A 9,420-nucleotide genomic window follows, 5' to 3' on the forward strand; every position below is an offset into this window, starting at 1 on the left:
ATCGAAACGCATGGAATTATGGAACTTTTCATATTTAAACTTTGAGTAGGGCGAAAGGTTCATGCACTGCTGCGGTCAAATTATTCCTTACCGAGCACAGTCTTCTCTCACCATATCCCAGTCGGTAGCAGATGTTCAAGCTGTCGGTGGGATAAGAGGCACCCACGTGCCGAAGGCACCACAGAACACGTAGGAGGCCACATTTCCTCGCCCAACATTGGTCCTTGCTCTGACACTGGTTCGTAAAGCTTCAAGAAAGGTGGAGGGATTACGCAATTACTGAAAATGAATTATACAGGGGAAAGCTGCCGTCTAAGGAGTGGCGAGATTCACAGCAAGGTTGCAAAAGGGTTGTCAGGAGATGCGGGTTGTTTATAACTATGCCGAAGAGGTGAGGCACAAGTCATACTGGCACTCAGACGTTACGCGCTAAATTATACGTAGTAACAATGCAATATTTAAATAATCCATGCAGCCATCCTATAACGATCTATACCCCTATTTCATGACAAGCTTACGGACAGGCTTTCTACAATGTAAGTCGGTTTCCCGCTAGCGATCACTGAGCAGGCACCGTAGAGAGTCAGTGTCTGCGACGAAAGTGGCCGACCCAGCACCACTGCATAGAGGCCAGAGTGTGTTCCCAGGCTGTCGTATTGAGTATAAGCAAAAAAAAAAAAATCTGGACTCAGAATAAGCGAACCAGCAAAAGCATTATGCCTGGAGGAATCCATGGGTATGGTAGCTACAGCCTCGTCAACGAAGTTACCAGCCGCAGTTTATTTGCACCACTGAGGAATCTCGAATTAAGTTAGCGGGCTTATTTCGTTTCTTCAAAAGCTAGCCGCAGGTTTTCCACGTGTCTGCAAAAAAAGACCACTACCGATTGCCTTCACAGAAATGTGTGCTTTTCGTTCATATTGTACGTACTGCATTCTGTAGTGTATTCATACCATAGAAAATTTTTTGTTAACCGTATATGGCTCGGCCCTTTCTTTCCCCATCGCCAACGAGGCCTGACAAGATAACCCCCTCTTGCGTTGTCCTGTGCTCCAACAAGCGTCACTTATTCTCGACTCCTTTTCTCTTTCTTGACATGTCGCGCACAGCGTACCCAGCGTTGCCTTGCCATCACCGCCGTGTCTGGCCATGTCATGGCATGTTGTGCCTTGCACTACTAAGGACCGCCACTCATTTCAGGTCCCAGCGAGTCGTTTGGCTAGCTTCTTGCACGACCAACCTGAAGGCTTGCACTAGCTTTCGATTGACCAAGTTGACTGTCCATTTTAATTCAGTTTTTTTTTAATTCTCGCAAGCATAAAATTATGTGTCTGATACATCTGCTAAACAGTACCACGCAGTGCATGAGCTGAAAAAAAGTTGATATTAGGATTATAGAATAGCTCAGATTTATTCAGCATCATTGTCATCAGCCTATTTATGCCCACAGTGGGGTAGAGGCCACCTCACTGACGAGGAATGAAAAAATTACGTTAGTTTCGCATGACGTTTCACACGTATTTTGCACATTCCACTGAGCAAAAAAGAATAGGAAAATGAGGTTGTTGTTAACGACATACATTTGAACGAAGCGATCAGTCACTGAAAGCGAGGAAAGCATAGGGAAGCTTTTTTTTTGTTTAAATTTGTGGTGTTGATCAGTACGAAAGCATTATTGTAATCATAGTGTAATCAGAAGCCCGCGTTCGTCATGGCACAGTTAGAAACTTGGTGAAGGCAGAGTAACACAGCAGATGAAACAAGGCAAAAAAATATGCGCAGAAAGAGGTTGAAAAATACGAGCGAGAATGATGCGGCAGAAATCCAAGCGAGTTTTGGTAAAGAGCACCTATATTCTTGCGGGGACGCAGTATACATTATTTGTATAATCTTTTACTAGAATAAATCTGGTTATAACTGCTGAAGATACCGTGCATAGAATGGCCTTATTTTGCAACTCAGCCTTTTTGTGGCATTGAACTTCACGTTTGGTTGATGCTCATATTCATTTTCATATATATTTGGTACTGAGTTTTGAGCTGGATGGATTGAAGCCATGTCCTACCATGCTGACTGGATGCTGACGTTTCTGCATTGGCAACTGCAGCGCCCAAAATCAAGTGACACAGCTAAGGCACAAGGAATCTCAGCTATTTGTATCCATGACAGTGGAAAAGCGACGTCTTTCCCCATTGAACTGCCTCAAATAGGGGTGGCTTAGGCTGAAAAGCGGTTGGTGTTTATCTGGCTCTTGGTAAGCGCTAAGCTCAATTTCCCACCTCTCAGTACTGAAGCATTCTTAAGAGGTCATACTTTTACAGGCCCTGTTCATGTATGTGTCCATGCCATAACCTCCTATGCCTATTACGCTGCCATGAGTAAACCGCCCAAAGGAGGGCAAAAAAAAAAGAATTTTGCACAATTTAAACCAGCAACACTGCAGTTCTTTGCAGAAAAGTAAGGGTGGCACAAGACAATAGCTTTCACTCATGAAATAATGTACGATGCGTAGTGAGGATGAGCGAGTTTTAGAGACACGTCGAAGCACATTAAAGGCCGAACTCGTATATTAAGGCGGATGCCTTTAATGCCCCTTTAATGCCTTTAAGCATGAGTTGTCGACAAAAATGTCACACTTTTCAATTGGTCAAAATGGTCGTGACGTCACGGTGCGCGAATTTCAGACGGGGCCAATTGTTCTTTGGTTAGTAACCATGCAACCAATGAAAGGGATGGTATGGTTATACTCCGAGTATGTGGGACTGAGTTTAATTAATTGCTGAATTAACCAGTTACCCTAATTAACCATTCTAGTCAGACCAGATAGATTAATAAAACCGAGTAGGAAACTGGTCGAGTTGGGGAATCGAACCAGGGTCTCCGGAGTGCGTGACGAGCATGCTAAGCACTCCGCCATGCCAGCCCGATGGTTTGGAATGAACAAAGGCTCATCTAGTGAATACAGTGTCTTCGTTTACTACCATCTACCTCCCTTCTCTTACGGCGAGGTTCAGGTGTCCACCGACCGAGATACATTTCCTTTCCTCAAAAACCAATTTACCGACCAGCAAGACCCAGAGCGGATTGGGTGGTGGCGTTCTTTGGACTCCCTGGCAGCGTTGCAAGACGCTGCCGCGTTCCACTGTTAGAGACGAAGCTTAACATCTTAACCACACATCAGTGACGCAAGCAGCAACACCGTACTTAAGGCTTTTGCCTCACCGCACTTCAGGTCAACAAAGTGCCCCGTGAAATTTTTTAGAATACAGACTGTCGAATGAATTGCACTACAGCAATGCGAGCGGGCCAGCCATTGCCACAAGAGTCAAGTATCAATCCTGCTCACCTCGTACAGCTCTCTTCGTCCCCGTCCCGTTGGTAAGGGCGAGGGAGATAAGGCCGGAGGACCCTCTCGCACCCACGTGACGAAGGCACTCCAGACAGCGCTGTCTGCCGCGTCTTGCTATACATCGGCCCCGCTGGCTCTGTTGTTTGAGGAAGAAGGGACAAAAGTTCAAGCTGGTTCGCTATACGACTTGCGCTATGGCGACATTCACCGAACATCGCTTGCGAACGCCTACGTAGACAAGCATCGTCCGTGACACACATTTTCACAAATTTTCTGAGAACGGACCCGGAGGCCCACAAGTACTGGCACCTAATGGCGTTGAGATTTTCGCGTTGCGAGAGAGAAAAAAAAAGAGAGATCCTCGTAGCAACAACATAATGAGTACATACCTTTTATTGCGAAAGCAATACTACGCTCACTAACGGCATTTCGCGTAGCGGCGGCCGGTAGGCACGCTGGGCTTTAGAATGACCTCTGACGTAATCATTTGGGACCCTTTCACTTTAACAAACATTCAGAAATTACAGCGAATACAGCATAAAGTAGCTAGATTTGTTTTTAACTCATATGGCCGTGCATCTGTAAGTGAGCTCGTGAGGCGAAGTGGGTTGCCCCCTGTCACTGAGCGCAATCGTGTTTGTCGATTAAAGTTTTTTTTCCAGCTTATAAAAGGACATTATAAAGTTGATACCTCTAATTATTTTTCTTACTACTCAGGTTATCACACGAGACAAAGGCATGCACTAACAATCACCCCTTTGAACGCGCGAAATAACTGCTTTAAATATTCTTTTTTTCCGAGGACAATTACTGATTGGAACAAACTTAATAGCGAGACTGTTAATCAAAATTCTTTACTTCTGTTTGAAAAGTGCCTGTAAATGTTGTGAATTTGTGTGTATTTATATGCTTGTATTTTGTTTTGTCCCACCCTGCTATGATCTGTACAAGATCGCAGTATCTATAAATAAAATAAATAAAAAGTAGTAACCGTTATGGTGGAAACCCGAACCGCACCGTACATAAGGGAGGCAATGGGAGTGAAAGTAGAAAGATGAAGAGGAGCCGTAGTGAAGAAAATGAAAATTCTATTTGAGGAAATTAAGGAAATTGCGCATAACAGACACCCTAACAGACACCCGTCTCTGGCATCTCTCGGTGGACACCCGTCATCCGTTTGCAGAGGAAGGCAGGAAGTGGGAGTGAAAGAAGAAACAGAAAGAGGGCCCGCAGTGAAGAAAATGAATTGCGCGGAGGAGAGGCCACAGTTGGCACGATTCCAGCGCACGGATGAACACCGCGAGCATGAACGGGCGCCGCGAGAACGGACGGACACCGCGAGCATGAGCCATTAAAGACTTTCGCCTTAAAATGAATTAGAGGAAAGGAAATTACGTACAGGCGCTAGTAACGTTATAGCGTGACGTCATACCAGGAGCGAGATAGGGGCTACCAACTCGGCTAGTCGGGTAACGGCGGCTGCTTGGCACGGTGCGCCGCGCTCCTCCCGCTAGAGGCGCTAGTGACGGTATGGCGTGACGTCATACCAGGAGCGAGAGACGGGCTACCAATTTTTTCTGTTAACACTTAAGTTAGCAATGCACAGTTTAAGAAATGAATCATTTTTTTTCGTGGCATAGTGCTCGACTAAGATATAGTATAATATGGTTTGGCAAAATACGATAGGAGATGTTATTGGTACGGTGTGAGTATGATGGTTCAGTGTGCCGACACGGCCCTTATGCCATGAGGAACATCACAGTTCAAGACTCCGGATTAATGCTTGAGCACTTGGAGTTCATTAAACTCATGACATCACCAAGCACACGGGCAGTTTTGTATTATACCCCGATTGCAACATCGAGGAAACTTTTGCATGCTTATTGTTGTCTAGTTTTCTTAATCGCGGCATTATGTGGCTCACATCCTGACCTCCCTCATTCTTGGTGTATGCGACCCTTATCCGCCTACTGTATTTGAACGCGGGCTGTAAAGGAAACTGGTTGTGTGTCGACAGGCACCCCGTCTTGACTGGGTGCAAGTATAAGATACGAACAAGGGGCTACGACTCCGGTTCGTCAGAGTTAGGAAAATGCTTGTACCTACGAGGAACAAGGGCTTTTGTCACAAGCTTGGAGTCGAAACTGCAGAGATAATTCGCTTAAAGAAATTGCTTGAGGAGTTCTGCGACATGTAGTCGCGTCGCAAGAATTGGTCAATGAATGACAGCCCAAAATGGTCGCTGGCGACTTGCTGAGGGCGCCTCTTACATGATGAATCAGCTCTATTGTGTCGCGTGACCTCCGCTACTCGCCACTGTGAACGTGCCTTAACAGCAGCCTACCTGTCTAGTTTAGGTGTAAGCGACCAAAAGTGAGCGTCCCACCGCAGACCGGAGGGGATGAGGTACTGCTACAAAGGAAGCGCAGACACCTGCAAAACCAAAGCAATATTTGGCAGTTACATCCTACGACACCGCTGATATATTCAATCCTGACCATCGACCGGCCTTGGGTCCCTGCCACAGGCAATGGCTTTACGACTGCAATGTGCAGACTACAGTGACAGCAAGACTACTGCCGTCCATGTTGCAGAAAATGTTTGCGTTAGGGATTAATACCACGAATGGTGGATTCAGAGAGCTTCCACTTGAGTCGACGATCTACCTGGACACCTATTGATGAACTGCATCTTCAAGCCTGTACCGATGTTTCATTTGTAAGTGGAAAACTAAACACCTGCACCTCAATAGATTGCAAATGCGCTCACTGAAGTATACCGCGAACTGGCTAAAAACTTGCATCCTATAAAAATTTAGGACCCTTGTCTCCTACTCCTACTGCTAATTCTTTTGGGGGAGCTGGCATATTTCTATATTATAATGCTTTGGGCGAAAACACACACCACTGTTGATTGTGTTCCTGTTTCAGCTTGCTCGGTTGTTACAAGATCAAGAGAAAACTGGGAATTCTATCGTCAGCTAAGTGACCAGTTTTCCAGAGTTTTCCCATTTATTCTTCCACAGAAAATTGCGTGAATAGGTGGTTTTTGTGGGAAATTTCGCTCAATCAAAATAAATACACAGCTACACATTTTGATCAACCGAAAGAAATTTCAGGCATGTTATGTCAGCTGATCTGAGGGCATCTGGTTTGTGATGACATTGTCTGCTACACAGCCTTCGGCTCTTCAGGATCCACGTTATTTTCTCAGCGTAGAAGATTAGGCCACAAGAGCGAAGAAAACAAATATATTTATTACTTTAACCTCTGTGCAAATGTCTTGTGCATAAATTTCTACACATGCATTAGCGTCAGAAGAATTGCCTGAGGGGCGAGTTGGTGCATGACGAAATGAACGGCGGCGCAACAAGGACACTAACAAGAAAGAGGTGGTAGTGTCTCTTTCTTGTTAGTGTCCTTGTTGCGCCGCCGTTCATTTCATCTTGCATTAGCGTGCTTGTTAAAACTCTCAGCCAGAGTAACAAATTTTCTCGCACAGAAGAGCGACAACGTCATTCTAAATTACAAAGGCAAGCTTGTCCTCTGTACGCTATTGTATCTTAGGAACCACATACTCACCTCCGGCAGTTTTCTTCGGTGTTGAGCGGGCTGCCTGGCAGGTACGACTGGACATGTTCCTTGTTCTGGGACCGACGGAGCGACGCTGCATCGTGCAATGGCCGCTCGCTGATCGAATGTCTCCGAGCTAAATGTCGGAGACGCGTGACCCAATGGCAGAGCGAGCCACAACGTCCCGCTACTGGCTGTTTCCATGACAACGAAGTGGCAGCTTCTTGCTCCTGGCCTGTAAGAGAGAAGCAATTCAGGGAGCGCGTAAGGCTGCGTGTCTGTTGGTTTTACTTGTTTTATGGAGCCTAACGTCCCAAAGCGACAGTGAGGAACGCTGTAGCCGAGCGCTGACATCGCACAGTACACAAGCCTCTGGCCTTTCGGCTTCAACGAACTGCAACCGTTGGGACCGGGATAGAATCCACGGTTTTCGGTACAGCAGCCAAGCATAAAAAATACTGAGCTATCAAGACCGCTTAGGCTGCACGTTTTTTCTGCGTAGACCATTAGGCAAGACAAAAGAAAAAAGGGTTCCGGAAATTCCGACCATCTGGGGTTTTTTAATGTGCACCGACATCGCACAGTACACGGGCCTCCAAAATTTGGCCTTCATCGAAATTCGACCACCGATGGACACGGAATTCTAGAGGCCCATGTGCTGTGCGATATCTGCAAACGTTAAAACCCATGTGGTCCAAATTTCTGGGGCCGTTCACTACGGCGTCCCTCATAGCCTGAGTCGATTTAGGGAGATATGGTGACCGCTGCTTGCAAGGCACAGCGTTAAATGGAGATATATGTAAGCAACCTTTGTCCTGCAGTAGAAATCATTCGGCTGATGATGATGATGATATAGGGTAAGCAAGCAGCCAAATTCAGTCGTCACCACGAGACGAGCGAGCCATTAAACTAGAAACTGATCTCTTTGCGAGTGGTTGAAATAGACACTACACATTTTAACGCTGCAGTGGCTCAATACTTGTGCTGACCGGTTGCTTATAACCTGCGCCGCTTTGAGGCGTTAAACACCCACAATAAACCAAATGTATCCAGCAGTTTACTGGGTCGCTCCCCGAAATATAGAGAACAAAAGAAGATACAAGGCTCCTGATCCTTGCTTCCTAGCACGTAAAATTGAGCGCGACAAAACAATTTATATGCAGGCTGTTTTACTTAAGACTGTGAGCGTTTTTTAGAAAAGACCATTTTGAGTTACGAGAGCGTTTCTTTGCCATAGTATTAAAGTCGCAGTGTTAAAGGCCCGGTTCAGAATAAAATTCGGCGTCGGCGTTGTCAGCGAAGAACCATCGTCAATGTTCTGGGATGTCACCAGAGAGCAATCTTGGAGGTAGGTGGCATACCTAGGTCACATGACCTTGCGGCATCATCACAGCCCGGCCACCTGATTGCGAGCAAACTACCCACCATTGCAGGCAGCACAATTTACGATTGGAAACCCGGGAACAGCAACATGGAAGCGCTTGCCATCGCAGGGCAAGGCGCATCGCTTAACCGCTGCACCACTGCGTCGGGAGGGATATTAGGACTGCAGGGATCAATGAACGTGAAGTAGATAATGCCCTTCTGCAAATTTTGGAATTGACCTATTACGCTATTGCGTCATACCCTTAAGGCGGAGCTTAAGTTTCTCTCCAGTTCTGTCAGCAGTATATACTGCATCAGAATGCAGCTAAGACATACTCACTAGCGCACTTGTAGCCCGCTGTTGTAAATATCGATATCAGCCATCGGTCGACTGGCCCCCCTCTACACTTACTCCTCTCCCACTCGAGGAAATTTCGAAGAACTACCTGTGCGAAGATGAATCTTACGTGAGCTCTGGAAGAGCCACTTGGGTTTCACAACCTCCGCCGGTGGCTGTGTTTGAAACAGGCACCTGCCAGTGCAGTGGCGCATCGCTTAACCGCTGTACCGCAGCACCGGCAGTGGTCGGAGTGCTCACCGCGATCTTAAAGCGTAACACAATTTGCGTAGTTGCGTAGTCAGAAATGCAGTAAAATAAGAATTAGGATATACTGGAGTGTGAAAGACAATGTACTGATAATTGCAATAAAATCACAACTGGAATTGATTGGTGATTGAAAGGAGGACGCTGTCGAGTTAACTCCTTGTCAATCAACTGATCGCTCCTAACTTTTTTTTTCGCAAACTTATTCCATATGGTATGGGCTTGTCAGAAAAATGACAGCATTGACATCATAAATCAGCCAACGCGGAAGGGCTGGGAGGCGGCCCTGTCCAGCTCGGCCTTCGAGGAACAACGAGCCCTCGTCGCCAGAGCACGGGCAGCGGCTTTTACCAGCGGCGTACCCGACTAGGGACCCGATAAGCCTTCCCTTCAACTAAGGCATTGTGGCTTTAAATAAACTTTTTCATCATCATCATCTAAGCTGTCCGTTCAGAGCTGCAGGAATAGCTTCGCTGCACGATGATGCACACCGCTACGGGTCGCCAGGGAGCAGGCTTGAGTACGTTAGG

The 9,420-nt window shown here is 46.5% G+C and overlaps 1 long non-coding RNA gene across 1 annotated transcript; it reads right to left on the minus strand.

Annotated features, from left to right (window-relative positions):
• Positions 1 to 116: 116 nt before the first annotated feature.
• Positions 117 to 7,100, minus strand: LOC149347566 (uncharacterized). The gene is made up of 4 exons (XR_016292145.1): positions 6,931 to 7,100; positions 5,694 to 5,782; positions 3,347 to 3,485; positions 117 to 248 (listed from the first exon to the last, which is right to left on the minus strand). It is a non-coding gene; the product is annotated as an uncharacterized LOC149347566 (long non-coding RNA).
• Positions 7,101 to 9,420: the final 2,320 nt, after the last annotated feature.

The sequence above is a fragment of the Amblyomma mixtum genome, chromosome 4 (assembly GCF_055824585.1).
Source record: "Amblyomma mixtum isolate Tamu chromosome 4, ASM5582458v1, whole genome shotgun sequence".
NCBI classification, from domain to species: domain Eukaryota; kingdom Metazoa; phylum Arthropoda; class Arachnida; order Ixodida; family Ixodidae; genus Amblyomma; species Amblyomma mixtum.